We start from the raw sequence: 16446 nt of genomic DNA on the forward strand, positions 1-16446 counted from the left end.
CTCCCCCATGCTGCACCCCCAGTGGCGTAGCATTGGGGGTGCAGGGGGGGCTGGCTGCACCGGGCGCAACATCTGGGGGTTAGGGTTAGGGGGCGCAAATCCACGGGTTGGGGGCGCAAATCCACGGGTTAGGGGGCGCAAATTACTTGCCTTGCCCCGGGTGCTGACAACCCACGCTACGCCACTGTGCACCCCCAAGACTACATCATAACTACATCATGACTACATCATTGACACATCACAAAGAGGAGGGGTTCAGGGAGGAGTTGTGGTGGTAACCTGAGTGTCTTGTCACCTGTCCGGTTCCTCCTTCGCCCCTCCCCATGATTACATTCCTGAGGACAAAGAGGAGTTCACTGTTTCCTGCCCCCAGAGGGAAGGGCTGGTCACTGTCCTTTGTTTCAGTCCGTGCTGAATCCACTCCCATATGCAAGGTCCTTTGTGAGTGTCATGATCTTCTGTCTCCGGAACGAATTAAGTACTTAACCCGAGGTACCATTGTAGTCTTAACTTTGGAACAGTATATACACAAAGTATCAAATGTGGTCTTTGTCCATGGAGTTTTCTTGGCAGGGATACTGGAGTGGCTTGCTCCAGGTGGATCACGTTTGGTCAAAACTCTCCACTATGACCTGTCCATCTTGGGTGGCCCTGCACGGCATGGCTCATAGCTTCTCTGAGTTATTCAAGCCCCTTCGCCACGGCAAGGCAGTGATCCACGATGCTTTTGAATTATGGTGCTGGAGGAGACTCTTGAGAGTCCCATGGACTGCAAGATCAAACGCATCCATTCTGAAGGAAATCAGCCCTGAGTGCTCACTGGAAGGACAGATCCTGAAGCTGAGGCTCCAAGACTTTGGCCACCTCATGAGAAGAGAAGACTCCCTGGAAAAGACCCTGATGCTGGGAAAGATGGAGGGCACAAGGAGAAGGGGACGACAAAGGACGAGGTGGTTGGACAGTGTTCTTGAAGCTACCAGCATGAGTTTGACCAAACTGCAGGAGGCAGTGGAAGACAGGAGGGCCTGGCGTGCTCTGGTCCAGGGGGTCACAAAGAGGCGGACACGACTAAACGACTAAACAACAACAACATGCGACGCTGGCAGCAAGAGTCTTAATAGCACAAGGTTGGAAGAATGAAGAAACCCCGAAGAAAGAACAGCAACAAGAAAAATTGATGGACTATGTGGAACTGGCAAAATTGACGCATAAATTACATGACAAGGACAACTGTGACTTTAAAGAATGGGAACCCTTTACAAAGTACTTAAAAAAACAACAAAATGAACTGGACTCCTTGGCAGGTTTTGAATAAACATACACAAATTTATTTGTTAAGATAATAGATGGATAATTTAGAGATCTTTACCTTTTTATGATATGCAGAGAACAATATGTGATGATAAATCAGAGAGAGGAACTGAGGGAAGTCGTAGGGGAGAGGGAGGGGGGAAATGGGGGGGGATACAATTGCTGAAATAATTTGTGATGTGAAAATAATCAATAAAAAATTCTAAAAATAAAATGTGTGCATTAAATTGCAATTGCATGTGCAATGTGGATGAGAATTTTCATGCAGGCCTTTTAAAAAAAACTCATAACAAACAGCTTTAAACTGGGGAAACATGATTTTGACACCTCTGCTCAGCCCTGCTCCCGCCAGCACACCTGCAGGGTGGGGGGTTGTCCTATAAACCTCCTCCTCTTCCTCCCCCCGCTGCTTTTCCTCCTCCTCCTCCACCTGTCCGTCATGTGCCCCAGACCCCTCCTCTCACAAGGAGGGATTTGATGTGCAGGCAAGGCTTTAATGCTCCTCTTCCCCCTCCTCCCCGTTTGCAGAGGTGAATTTCTGAAGGCAGGAAGGAAACCTTGGGCTGAAATCCCTCCAGCTCTCATCGGGGGGGGGGGGGGAGTGTCAGCTGGACAGAATCACAGCAGCAGAAAGTGGGTTGGTTTGGGGTGGGGTAAGGGGAAGATTTCATGCGGTTCCCAGACATATTGAGCCTGCTCCTTCCTTCCTTCCTTCTTCCTTCCTTCTCTTAACCATCTTTTGCCATCTCGCGGAGCCTGACTGGTCCTTGCGGATAAATGAGGTGAGGATGCTTTGATCTCTTATGCGTTTATGTTTTTTTGCACCAGTCCTCTGAGGAATGCGTTTCTAGGGAAGGGAAATGGAGGCGCGGGGAGGTAGTGATAGGGAGGTCTGTGCAAAGAGAAATGGCCAAGGAGCCTGGGAGAAAGAAGGAGCAGCCGAAGAGATCAGGCAGGATTTGCAAAGCTTTAAGGAGCTTTGCAGGCGAGCCTTTCAGTTCTTGAAAGCATAGCAACGACAAGGGCTTGTTTGCATGTCGGTTCGGTGGCACCGGAGGCACCGGGAGGGTTGTCCTCTGCGGGTTGCGCGCGGTTCTTGCTAAAAATAAGAATAATTAGGTGCGTTGCCGTTTCAGCAGGAGGTTGCTGCAGCTGCCCGGGGATCCATTAAGGGGGGGGGGAGGGAATTACCCCCCCTCCAGTTTTCAACGCATGCATTTGAAAGGGCAATATCCAAGCAAGGTCAGGATGCGTGCAGGAGGGCCTGGGATGGACGCTGGGCTCAATCTCTGTGTGCTTTTGCGGAGTCAGGCCCTTGTGCATCTTGGCTCAGTGTTGCTGCACTGACTGGCAGCCGCCCTCCGGGGCTTCAGGCAGAGGATCTTCCCGGCTGCCATATACAAACCCATTGATACATCTATTTCAGTACAGTCTACACAGGCTGGCAGCAGTGGCTGTCTAAATTTCAGACTGGGGTTCCCCCTCCCCCCAAGATTGGATCTGAAACCCACTTCATGCAAAGCTGATGGCCTACCCCAGAGCTCTGCCATTCGCTTAAAACCAGATCAAGATTCTAGTCCTCATGAACTGAATTAAACAGAAAGCAGCCTTCTACTGTTCCATCTAAGCTCATCACTGTCCACACTGACCGGCAGTGTCCTGCTGGGGTCTCTGGCCCTACCTGGATATGCTAAAGGGAAAGGGACCCCTGACCATTAGGTCCAGTTGTGGCCGACTCTGGGGTTGCGGCGCTCATCTCGCTTTATTGGCCGAGGGAGCCGGCGTACAGCTTCTGGGTCGTGTGACCAGCATGACTAAGTAGCTTCTGGCGAACCAGAGCAGTGCGCGGAAACGTCGTTTACCTTCCCGCCGGAGCGGTACCTATTTATCTACTTGCACTTTGACGTGCTTTTGAACTGCTAGGTTGGCAGGAGCTGGGACAGAGCAACAGGAGCTCACCCCGTCGCAGGGATTCGAACCGCCGACCTTCTGATCGGCAAGTCCTAGGCTCTGTGGTTTAACACACAGCGCCACCCACGTCCCGCCTGGATATGCTACCAGAGATTTAACCTGTTCTGTGATCTCTCTCCCCCAATTCAAAGAGGCTTCCTATCACCTGAGATGCTTCTGTGATTCTGCAAAATGGGCACAGGAAAGGCTTTGCGGGGGAGTGTGGCTTTGGCCTGTCACAGCCCCCCAAGAGGAATGGTGTCTTTGGCAGCCGTGTTGCAGCCCCCTCCTCCCAAAAGGCCCCAGACAAACCCAGATTTATATGTTTAAAAGCAGTACATAAATATTGCAGCTAGGGTGATGTGGATTCTGTGCCGACATTTGAGAACCACACAATAATTGGCCTTGAGAAGAGAAATCACACCCTGGAGATTAACTCTCCGTTTTCCTTACCCCCCCCCCACTTTTTTTTTAAAAAAATACCAAACACCCCAAGTTTCTAGACCACAAGGCAGCCAATACACTTGAAGTCACATAGTGCTGGCATTGGTTGGTGGGAACAGGAGAACTCACAAATGAGTGGAGCTCCAGTGCCATAATTCATGGAGGCTGGCAGAAATGGGAGTAAGTTGTGTGTATTTTGCAAGTGCAAAAAATGCTTACAGTGGGTATTGTTTAGAGATATTGTTGTGGGGTTCAGATTTTATTGAGTAGGGTTGGAATCCGATGCATTTCTTCTTAAATACAGAGTGCAGGACAGCCCGATGGGAGACCTGTCAGTATTTAAAGGTAAAGGGACCCCTGACCATTAGGTCCAGTCGTGGCCGACTCTGGGGTTGCGGCGCTCATCTCGCTTTATTGGCCGAGGGAGCCGGCGTACAGCTTCTGGATCATGTGGCCAGCATGACTAAGCCGCTTCTGGCGAACCAGAGCAGCGCACGGAAACGCCGTTTACCTTCCCGCCGGAGCGGTACCTATTTATCTACTTGCACTTTGAGGTGCTTTTGAACTGCTAGGTTGGCAGGAGCAGGGACCGAGCAACGGGAGCGCACCCCGTCGCGGGGATTCGAACCGCGACCTTCTGATCAGCAAGTCCTAGGCTCTGTGGTTTAACCCACAGCGCCACCCACGTCCCTGTCAGTATTTAGGGGTGAACAGTATTTAGGGGTGAACATTTACATTTTTGGACTGGCCATATCTCAAAGTTTTAGAGTTGCTAAATTATGTTTATTTTCCTTGTTTGCACCTGTCTTGCAACTTGGTGCTCACTCTGTGCCCCAGTCACACACCCCCCCCTTTCCAGAGGACTTTGGATCAAACTAGGTGTAACAGCAGCAGGCTTAACGTGCCAGAGTTTGCTAAAACTATATGAACTTGTTTGGGTTGAAAGCAGTGTTAGAAACTCAGATAAACAAACAACAAACAAGGCTCCTTAAGGCTTAAGCTAAGGTTGCAATTGCTAAAACACAATGCCTAGTTTCACCTTTTGGGCAAGAATGCTCTAAAGTCTTATTTTCCAAACCATGGACTGACTGTGATTGATTCTCAGTTCAACATCTGGCTAGTTCAGAGGACAACCTTGGGCCTGGTTAAGAGCTTTGAGAATTTAAAAGAAGAAAAGTCACTTGATCCCAGGACAGTCCACACATCTATTGGCCTACTCCGACCTCTTTTTCGTAATGTCTGTTCTTCGTAATATTCTTCCCAACTCTGAGCAGGGCAGTGGGGAAAGCCAAGACAAGTGACAACAATTCACTATAATGTTGTTCACTGCTCCTGCTCAGGCTGCACAGAAAAAGCATTTTGGTTGCTGAAATTCGTTCCGATTGTGCAGATAAAATATATTGGAGAGAATTCTACAGGAGGGGGTATTGGTGTTTGAAAACAGTCCAGATCCAGGGATCCCTAGATTGTGGCACCCAGGCATCTTCACTTGGCAGATAAAATGGTAAAGGGACCCCTGACCATTAGGTCCAGTCATGGCCGACTCTGGGGTTGCGGCGCTCATCTCGCTTTATTGGCCGAGGGAGCCGGTGTACAGCTTCCAGGTCATGTGGCCAGCATGACTATGCCGCTTCTGGTGAACCAGAGCAGTGCACGGAAACACTGTTACCTTCCTGCCAGAGCGGTACCTATTTATCTACTTGCACTTTTGACATGCTTTCTAACTGCTAGGTTGGCAGGAGCAGGGACCGAGCAACGGGAGCTCACCCCGTCACGGGGATTCGAACCGCTGACCTTCTGATCGGCAAGCCCTAAGCTCTGTGGTTTAACCCACAGCGCCACCTGCGTCCCTTGGCAGATAGGCAGGTGCAAAATGTGCCTGGTGCCTGGCTAATTCTGAACACTAATTGAAAGTCCTGCTTGAGGACATCCCTTAGGGCAGCAATTCTCAACCTGTGGGTCCCCAGACGTTGTTGGACTACAACTCCCATCATCCCTGAGCTCTGGCCTTGCTAGATAGGGATGATGGGAGTTGTAGTCCAACAACAACGTCTGGGGACTCACAGGTTGAGAACCGCTGCCTTAGGGGCACTTGCTTGGCCGCTGAGGGGACAGGACACTGGACCATGGGGCCACCCAGCTGCAGGGCTCTTCTTCTGGAACCTCCATGTCCACAGGCAGTCTATCTTAGGTTCTTAGGGGCATTTGGCCACTGTGGGAACAGGATACTGGACTAGATGGGCCCCCTTTGGCCTGTTCTGGCCAACCCCTTGAGACGGAGGGGAATCTCCAGCTGGGACATCATCTTGATTGGTGGGGGAGACATTGTGGCCTCCTTAATATCTGCCCCCTGGTTCGTGGTGAGTTGGCAGAGCTGATGCCATCTGGCTCCTGTCAATACGCCTCCATTGGCTTAGGGTACAAGGCGTTTAACCGGTTTACCCTCCCACTGCCAACTGGAGCAGGGTAGGAATGTTGTCACCCCCTCTCTCGGATACAGACGTCATCCCAGCGATGTGGGCGGTGCTCCGAGCCATTTTGTTGTGCCTTGTGCTTCACACCCTTGCTTTCAGGGCCTGGGAGAAGGGTTGAGCAAAAGAGCCCTTTGTGCATGCTCATTGGGCAGGAGTGTGTCAGTGCTTTGGAAACCAAGCTTCCAGCTGAAGGTGACAACAGAGGCTTGTCGGTGGTAGCCCCAAACGAGCATATAAAATTCCTTGTACATTCTGTGCAGACTTTCGGCTAGAGGTGAAGGTAAAGGGACCCCTGACCATTAGGTCCAGTCGCGGATGACTCTGAGGTTGCAGCGCTCATCTTGCTTTATTGGCCAAGGGATCCGGCGTACAGCTTCCGGGTCATGTGTCCAGCATGACTAAGCCGCTTCTGGCGAGCCAGAGCAGCGCACGGAAACCCCGTTTACCTTCCCTCCGGAGTGGTACCTATTTATCTACTTGCACTTTGACGTGCTTTCGAACTGCTAGGTTGGCAGGAGCAGGGACCGAGCAGTGGGAGCTCACCCCGTCGCGGGGATTCGAACCGCCGACTTTCTGATCGGCAAGCCCTAGGCTCTGTGGTTTAACCCACAGTGCCACCTGCATCCCATCTATCTATCTATCTATCTATCTATCTATCTATCTATCTATCTATCATCTATCTATCTATCAATCATCTATCTATCTATCTATCATCTATCTATCTATCTATCTATCTATCTATCTATCTATCTATCATCTATAATTCCCCACCCATCTGACTCAGTTGCTCCAGCCACTCTGGGTGGCAGGCAGCATATACAAAAAACAAAACAAAACATTGTACAGTACATTAAAAACCTCCCTATATAGGGCTGCCTTCATATGCTTTCTGCAGGTTGTACAGTTTCTTTTCCCCTTGACTTTCGATGGGAGGGTGTCATCATCAGTTCTATGCAGCTGTGATTTCCACAAATGTCCCTTGCCATTTTAAAGGGGGGGGGGCAGGGAAGTGTGCAAGGCTTTGAAACTCAGCGTCTATCATTATCTAACTGCATCGCTCTGCCGTTTCAGCATAAAACACACACATTCTTCCAGTCCACATTCCCAAGAGGGAAAAGCGCAGACAGATAGCGCATCTGCTTTGCGTTCACAAGGTCCCATATTTCAATCCCTGGCTTTTCCAGATGAGACCAGGAGGAGGTGCCCTGCTTGGGAACTCTGGAGGGCAGCTGCCAGCCAGTGCAGACAATACTGAGCTCAGTGGGCCAATGAAGGGTCAGACTCAGTGTAAAGCAGCATCCAATGAACCTAAAGAAATGGGATTGGAGGGGAAATTGCGTCCACTGACGGTCAGGGGTCCCTTTACCTTTAGAGAGATAGATAGATAGACAGACAGACAGACAGACACACACACACACACACACAGAGAGAGAGAGAGAGAAATAAATATAATTTCTGCATTGCAGGGGGTTGGACTTAGAATCATAGAATCCTAGAGTTGGAAGAGACCACAAGGGCCATCGCGTCCAACCCCCTGCCAAGCAGGAAACACCATCAGAGCACTCCTGACATATGGTTGTCAAGCCTCTGCTTAAAGACCTCCAAAGAAGGAGACTCCACCACACTCCTTGGCAGCAAATTCCACTGTCAAACAGCTCTTACTGTCAGGAAGTTCTTCCTAATGTTTAGGTGGAATCTTCTTTCCTGCAGTTTGGATCCATTGCTCCGTGTCCGCTTCTCTGGAGCAGCAGAAAACAACCTTTTTCCCTCCTCTATGTGACATCCTTTTATATATTTGAACATGGCTATCATATCACCCCTTAACCTCCTTTTCTCCAGGCTAAACATGCCCAGCTCCCTTAGCCGTTCCTCATAAGGCATCGTTTCCAGGCCTTTGACCATTTTGGTTGCCCTTGATGACACTTGGGGTCCCTTCCGACTCTACAGTTCTGTGATTCTATGATTCTACTCAAGGTAGACCCATTGCAATTATTATTATTAAATTTTCTACATCGGCCTTTATCAGTAGGTCTCAGGGTGGTTTGCAACATAAAATTACAATTAAAAAAATATCACAAACTGCAAAATAAAAATAAGAACCAACAACCCCCCCCCCAATAATGTCCCCTCCCACGACAAATAGAAAAGGACATCGGATGCCAACTGGCCAAAGGGCTGGCTGGAAAGGAATGCTCTTGCTTGGCACCTAGAGGTGTACAGTGGTGCCTCTGGTTACGAACTTAATTCGTTCCGGAGGTTCATTCTTAAGCTGAAACCGTTCGTAACCAGAGGTAAAGGTAAAGGGACCCCTGACCATTAGGTTCAGTCGTGACCGATTCTGGGGTTGCGGCGCTCATCTCACTTTATTGGCCAAGAGAGCCAGCGTACAGCTTCCGGGTCATGTGGCCAGCAGGACTAAGCCGCTTCTGGTGAACCAGAGCAGCGCATGGAAATGCTGTTTACCTTCCCGCTGGAGCGGTACCTATTTATCTACTTGCACTTTGACGTGCTTTCGAACTGCCAGGTTGGCAGGAGCAGGGACTGAGCAATGGGAGCTCACCCCGATGCAGGGATTCGAACTGCTGACCTTCTAATCGGCAAGTCCTAGTCTTTGTGGTTTAACCCACAGCGTCCCTAACTGTTAGGTCCAGTCGTGGCCGACTCTGGGGTTGCGGCGCTCATCTTGCTTTACTGGCCGAGGGAGCCGGTGTACAGCTTCCAGGTCATGTGGCCAGCATGACTAAGCCGCTTCTGGTGAACCAGAGCAGCGCATGGAAATGCCGTTTACCTTCCCGCTGGAGCGGTACCTATTTATCTACTTGCACTTTGACGTGCTTTCGAACTGCCAGGTTGGCAGGAGCAGGGACTGAGCGATGGGAGCTCACCCCGATGCAGGGATTCGAACTGCTGACCTTCTAATCGGCAAGTCCTAGGCTCTGGGGTTTAACCCACAGCGCCACCCGCACCCAGAGGTACCACTGTATAATGAAGGCACCAGCCAAACCTCCCTGGGGAGGGCATCCCACAGGCGGGGAGTTGTGAGTTGGTTGTAGCACATGAGAACAGCCCTGAAGCAGCTAGATCAAGCCACAGGTGTGTGTGTGGGCAGGGGGGAGTCATAGAATCACAGAATTTGAGAGGATCCCTGAGGATCACCCAGCTGGTCCTCATGCTTTTGCATAAACAGCTAAGTTAATTGAGGGCACTGACTCTTAATCCATCTAGTTCAGTTGTGTCTACACTGGGAACAGCTCTCCAGTATTTCAGACTTGGGGGGTGGGATATCTCTCAGCCCTACCCTCCTGGGGATTGAGCTGCAAGAAAAGAGAGCATAATTGAAGAAGAGTCATCCTGGATTGGGCCCATCTCGTCCCACGTCCTCTCCTTACAGTGGCCACAGTGCTAGAAATTAGCCAGGCGCCAGGAGATTTCCCCCCGTAACCCTGGAGTGATGCTGCTGCTGCTGCCAGTCAGTGTGGACATTACTAGCACAGCATCAGGCAAGCATCTCGTGCTGCTATCCACCGGTGAGTGGGTGTGGTTTTCACGTGTAAGGAAAGATTCCTAAAAGGTAGGGATATGGATCTACTGAATAAATAAAGATATATCAAAACCGACGTACCAAGACAGCCCTGTTTTCTTGGAGGGGTTCCTGCTTCTTTTGCTGAGTGGGGCCCTGGCCACCTGCCCAAAAATCTTCCCCTGCCATATGCACACAGCAGCTGTTTATGCAGTCCTCTTTCTCTCCCTTTCCTTCCTTCCGTCTCTCTCTCTCTCTTTCCAGTCTGTGGAATGCAAGAGGAGGCAGGGCTCTGTGGTGGGGCAAGAGCGATGCACCCAGCAAAATATCGGCTGGGGTGGAGGTTTGTGAGGGGGTGGGTGCACATAGCTGGCGTGATTTTTAACAAAGAAGGGAAGAAAACATTCTCCCCTCCTGCGGTTTTCCAGATAGTGGCATTCAAAAGCATTTCTGCCTCCGAGTCCGACTGTGGGGGGACACAGGCAGACCAACAAACGAACATGTGTGCATTAGGAGATGCCCTGAAGTAGAGGACCTTATGCATTATATCTTGCGCTGCCCCTTATACAGTCAGACCTCAGGTTACAGCTGCTTCAGGTTGCGTTTTTTCGGGTTACGCCGACAATGGGGTTGTGGCGCTCATCTAGCTTTATTGGCCGAGGGAGCCGGCGTACAGCTTCCGGGTCATGTGGCCAGCAGGACTAAGCCGCTTCTGGTGAACCAGAGCAGTGCACGGAAACGCCGTTTACCTTCCCGCCAGAGCAGTACCTATTTATCTACTTGCACTTTGACGTGCTTTTGAACTGCTAGGTTGGCAGGAGAAGGGACCGAGCAATGGGAGCTCACCCCGGCGCCGGGATTCGAACCGCTGACCTTCTGATCGGCAAGCCCTAGGCTCTGTGGTTTAACCCACAGCGCCATCTGTGTCCCCAGAGACTACCTTAAAGGTAAAGGTAAAGGTACCCCTGCCCGTACGGGCCAGTCTTGACAGACTCTGGGGTTGTGCTCCCATCTCACTTAAGAGGCCGGGGGCCAGCGCTGTCTGGAGACACTTCCGGGTCACGTGGCCAGCGTGACAAAGCTGCATCTGGCGAGCCAGCGCAGCACACGGAAACGCCGTTTACCTTCCCGCCAGTAAGTGGTCCCTATTTATCTACTTGCACCTGGGGGTGCTTTCGAACTGCTAGGTTGGCAGGCGCTGGGACCGAGCAACGGGAGCACACCCCGCCGCGGGGATTCGAACCGCTGACCTTTCGATCGGCAAGCCCTAGGCGCTGAGGCTTTTACCCACAGCGCCACCCGCGTCCCAGAGACTACCTTACACTGCGTTTAAAACCAAAATCGCATTTGGGTAGAAACTGTTTCTCAGGCAGCTAGTCCTAGTCTTTATAACCCTGTACAGTGCTACCTCTGGTTACGTACTTAATTCGTTCTGGAGGTCTGTTCTTAACCTGAAACTGTTCTTAACCTGAAGCACCACTTTAGCTAATGGGGCCTCCCGTTGCCCCATTTCTGTTCTCATCCTGAAGCAAAGTTCTTAACCTGAGATATTATTTCTGGGTTAGTAGAGTCTGTAACCTGAAGCGTATGTAACCTGAGGTACCACTGTACCTTCTTCCAGAAGCAGAAGCTGAAAGAGAACAGAAGATTGGAAAAAATTTAAGGACTACTTACAGAAATATTGTAAAATTAAGGAATCCTGAATGATGTTGGATTGAAATTGAGTGGTTTCTAGCTGTAATGATATAAAGGAACATGGAGGGGAAAAAAGGGTTTGGATAGAAAACAAGGTGATATTATAAGCTGTAATGCTTTAAGTTAAGGATTTGCTGAACAAATAATCTGAAATGGAATACAAGAAGGGGAGGTATGAGGAGGTCAGAGAAATTTGTTATTGAAAAGTATGTTTTATGAACTATATGGTTTTTTTTAATCTCTTTGTTTGTTTTTTGTTTGTATAAAAAATTGGAAACTTTAATAAATATCTTTTATATATAAAAAAAGAGAACATTTCAGGGGTGCACTGTCTCTGCAGGTTTTTATGGCACCTGGAAGCGTAGATTTGATCCAAGGTGGGAAGAGTGCGCCCAATTATTCTCTCCGCAGTCTTTACAACCCTGGACAGCGTTGTTTTCCCCCCTGTGTGTGTAGCACACTAGTTACAAGCCCCATTCCTCTCTCAATATGGGTGGTGTTCAGAGAGCCATAATATCTGAGGTGTGGGCTTTTTTTGTGGGGGTGGTGGTGGGGGTTGCTTTTGTCATTTGGGTGCTTGGAGGTGTGTGAGTTTCTCAGGGTGGAAACACCCCATGGGGGCAGTTTGTCTAGGCGGGGTGCTAAAAAGTAAGGTGGCAGCAGGGGAGGGTGCGTTTGTTGGCAGTGTAAAGGACCGTGTGAAAAGCTGGCATCACTGGATCAGTTTCATCAATTTTGTTGAATTAATTAAACTTAGGTTTCAGATGGATTTTGAGTAAGTGGGCAACTAATTGTCGCTGCTTTGAATGTTATTGTTCCTATGGTTCTGTATGTATGCTTTAGTTTGATGATGATGATGATGATAATTTATTATTTATACCCTGCCCATCTGGCTGGGTTTCCCCAGCCACTCTGGGCGGCTTCCAACTGAATACAGTGGTGCCCCGCAAGACGAACGCCTCGCAAGATGGAAAACCTGCTAGACGAAAGGGTTTTCCGTTTTGGAGGCGCTTCGCAAAACGAATTTCCCTATGGGCTTCCTTCGCAAGACGAAAGCCCATAGGGAAATCTCCGGGACAGCGGGGAAGCGCAGCGCGTCTTCCCCACTGTCCTCGGACCTCCTCCGAAGGCTGGCGGTGGGGCAGAGAGACCTCCTCCCGCCACCAGCCTTCGGAAGGCTGCTCCGAAGGCTGGCGGTGGGGCGGAGAGACCTTCTCCCCACGCCAGCCTTCGGATGGCTGTCCTGAAGACTTGCGGTGGGAGGAGGGTTTTCCTTCCCACCGCCAACATTCAGAATGCTGTTCTGAATGTTGGCGGTGGGGAGGAAAAACCCTCCTCCCACCGCAAGCCCCGGGAACTGAGGAGAAGCGCTGCGCGCCTTCCCCTCTGTTCCCATACCTGTCCTGAAGGCTTGCGATGGGGAGAAAAGCCCTTCTCCGCACCGCCAGCCTGGCAAGCGGTCTCCATAGGAACGCATTAATTGATTTTCAGTGCATTCCTATGGGAAACCGTGCTTCGCAAGACGAAAAACTCACAAGAAGAAAAAACTTGCGGAACGAATTAATTTCGTCTTGCGAGGCACCACTGTATTAAAAACAATACAGCATCAGACATTAAAAACGTCCCTAAACAGGGTCGCCTTCAGTTGTCTTTTAAAAGTAAAATAGTTGTTTAGTGCCTTGACATCTCCTGGGAGGGCGTTCCACAGGGCAGGCGCCACCACCGAGAAGGCCCTATGCCTGGTTCCCTGTAACCTCACTTCTCGCAGCAAGATTCCTTCATTGCAGACAGTGGACCCCTAGGGTCCTTCCCAACACTGCAAGCCGATGATTATTTTTCTAGGTGGGTCGTGCAAACTGCTATGATGATGATGATGATGATGATGATGATGATGATGATGATGAAGAAAATTTATTATTTATACCCTGCCCATCTGGCTGGGTTCCCTAGCCACTCTGGGCAGCTTCTAACAAAATATTAAAATACGATAGTCTATCAAACATTGAAGTGTTTTAAATCTGTTGTTAGCTGCCCTGAGCCCGGTTTTTGAACCAGGAAGGGCGGGGTATAAATAAAAATTTATTATTATTATTATAGTCTGAATATTTTTTTAGTGGGCATGGGGCACTGGGGATGAGTTTGTGGAACCAAGATGGCAGGGCCCCCCAAAAAAAGTTTGGGCGTCAGTGATATGAGCTGTCTCATCCCTCACTCAACAAACAAAACACCCCTCTGTCCCTTTGTGGGTGCCTTTTTCCGCCTTCCCTTCTCAACCACCAGTGCTCTCTCGCTCTTCTTTCCAAGCCGAAGTCCCGTTATATAAAATCCAGGCACGCTCAGCTTGAATTAGGTCAAGAAGAACTGTGGACGCCCCTCCTCACTTCTGTTCTCCTTCTAAAGATTCAAGCGATGGCGAAGGGATGTGAGCTTTTGGAGCGGGGTGTGTGTGTTTGTGTGTTTGTGTTGCCCATAATTTGAAAGCATCCCTCTTAGAAGCTGAGCTTGCCCCTGGCTGAAAGGCCAGCTTCCTTTCCCAGAAGGATTACTCCCTTGGCTTCTTCCTAAAAGCTTTTAATCCTGCCTCTTTCTCTCTTTCTTTTAATTTGAAGGTGCAATTTTGCAAGCAGGAAACATAAAAGGTTTTTCAGGCAATTCATTAGGTTCCACCCACTGTTTGTCGTATTCAGAGTTCCGGCTGAAGCTCTAAATTTATCTTCAGTTTGCAGAATAATAATAATAATAATAATAATAATAATAATAGTAATAATAGTAATAATAGTAATAATAGTAATAATAATAATAATAATTTATTTATATCCCGCCCTCCCCAGCTGAAGCCGGGCTCAGAGCGGCTAACAACAACAACAACAACAACAACAATTATTATTATTATTAATAATAATAATAATAATAATAATAATAATAATAATATTCATTTCGTTCCTATACCTCATTATATTTTTAAGATAGGGAAAGGCTCTGCGGCAGAACAGCTGCTTTGCATGCAGAAGGTTCAATCTCCCCTGGCATCTCAGAAAGACCCTTGTTTTGAAATGCTGCTGCTGCTGCCAGTCCGTGTGGACAGCACTGACCTAGAAGGCCGCTTCCTATCTAAATGGGTCATTGCTTTGCTTTTAAAGGGCAGGGCCGCAGCTCAGCCAAAGAGTGTCAGCTTTGCATGCCAAAGGTCCCACGTCCCCTCTCCCGAAGGCATCTCTAGGTAGGACTGGGAGAGATGCTGCCAGTCAGTGTGGACAGTACCAAGCCAGGTGGAGCCCTATGGCCTGACTCAGTGTAAGGCTGTAGCCTTATTGGAGTTCACCGATTGGGTCTGCGTTGCTCCCGGACAGGAGGAAGGAAGTCAAATGACACCGGGGTTGGTTCAAAGAAAGAGTTTATTCTGCTCTCCGGATAGCAGAAGGCACTTGCGTGGTCAGTCCACAGCAAGTCCAAAGAAATGAGAAGTTTCATGCAGTATATATATCCTCCAGGCACCCTCTCCCTCCTTCCCCAGGAATCCAACCACGTCAGCCTATGTACGCAGGTTGACATCACAGATGTTCCTGCTCCGGCACTCTTAACCATAAAAGGGTATTCCTTCCTGTACTTCTGACCATAAAAGGATCTTCCTATTCCTCCTCTTATCTTGGAGCAAGAGGTCACCATCTCCGAGAACACACTCTGGCGCTGTTCGCAGACTTTGTGGTCAGGACGTAAGATAAGGCACAGACACGTCTTCTCTGGTACAGTCAAGGCCATACTTGCCGTCACAAACTGATAAAGGAGAGGGCTCTGAGCACTTGTTTATACAGCTGGGTTTCGGCTCAAGAGCTCAAGTTAAAGCATTTTAGCTAAGGAAAAATAGGGATTTTGGCGCAGTTTCAAACTGCCTGCACAGTCAGTTTTGTGGGTCCCTGCAGAGATTCCTGGATGCCAGGTGGGCGACTGGCATCTCCCTCTGGCTGCCCCCCCCAGCTTCCTTAAGCAGGTCAGCAGAAGAGCTCGTTTATTGCGTTTATCTCCCATCTTTTTCTCCAAGGAGTCCATGGTCCACCCCCCTCCTCAGTTAATCCCACAACGACCCTGTGAGGTGGGCCAAGAGACTGGGACTGAGACTCCAAGGTCGCCCAGTGAGCTTCAGGACTGAGTGGGGACTCGAACTCTGATCTCCCAGGTTCTCGTCCGACACTGTAACCACTACACCACCCTGCCTTCCTAGAGCCCTCCTGCTATAGGGCAGCTCTATAAATTAAGTAGGTAAATCAGTGGGGGAGAAGCCAAATGTCCCTGAGAAAAGGATCTGAAATATTTTCCTGGAAGCCTGAATTTGTTTTTTCCTGGAATGTTTTATTTGATGTTTTAATGTGTTGAAAACCGCTTTGAGCTTTTTTCTTTAAAAGAGAAAGTGGTATAGAAATGAAACGATAAATAATGATGGTGATAACAAATTGCATCGTAAAAAAAAAGAGGCGCCTAGACATCTTAACCTAGATTTAAGGCGCCAATTGGCGATGAGATTATATATCTGAGTTTCTAACACTTGGAGACTCCCCAATTTCTGCCTCGGTTTTTGTCCTCCTCCAAACTCGGACTCCACTTTGCATAAGAATGTTCCGGAACCTGCTTGGAACCTCGGAACTGCCTGCGCATGCGAGCGCCGCCAAGTTCCAAGGTATTGTCTGGGACAGAGGGACCCCTCAGAATTAGTCGCATTTGAAAGAAGGGAGAGAGAAAGAGAGAAAAGGAGAGCGGAGAGGTTTGCTGCCTCGGCTTTTGACAAAGCCTCTTTCGGAACAGATTTGGAATAAGCTCCCCTCCTCTGTGCCATGCCTGCAATTTGGCCAACGCCAGCGCTTTCCCTGCAGAAAAAACGGGTCCCATTGGGAAAAGAGCCATTCATGGCCAGTTTCCTAGGAGACTACAGAACGCACCTCAGAGATGGCCACATCCTGCACCCGCAGCCGAGAACTGAGTGCAGAAGGTAGTCTTCATCAGCCGCGTAGAACCCCAAGAAATAGACACAGGCTCCTAACCCTAAAAAAACCAAAACCC

General features: G+C 49.4%; 1 protein-coding gene across 1 annotated transcript in view; it reads left to right on the forward strand.

Moving 5' to 3' along the window:
* Positions 1 to 1779: 1779 nt before the first annotated feature.
* The window catches only part of ABHD8 (abhydrolase domain containing 8), a 31881-nt gene continuing 17214 nt past the window's right edge, over positions 1780 to 16446 (forward strand). Inside the window, exon 1 of the mRNA XM_053372514.1 lies at positions 1780 to 2093. The gene's annotated coding sequence lies outside the window, so the exon portion shown is untranslated. The remainder of the gene's footprint in view (positions 2094 to 16446) is intronic.

Source organism: Podarcis raffonei, chromosome 18, assembly GCF_027172205.1.
Source record: "Podarcis raffonei isolate rPodRaf1 chromosome 18, rPodRaf1.pri, whole genome shotgun sequence".
Classification (NCBI taxonomy): domain Eukaryota; kingdom Metazoa; phylum Chordata; class Lepidosauria; order Squamata; family Lacertidae; genus Podarcis; species Podarcis raffonei.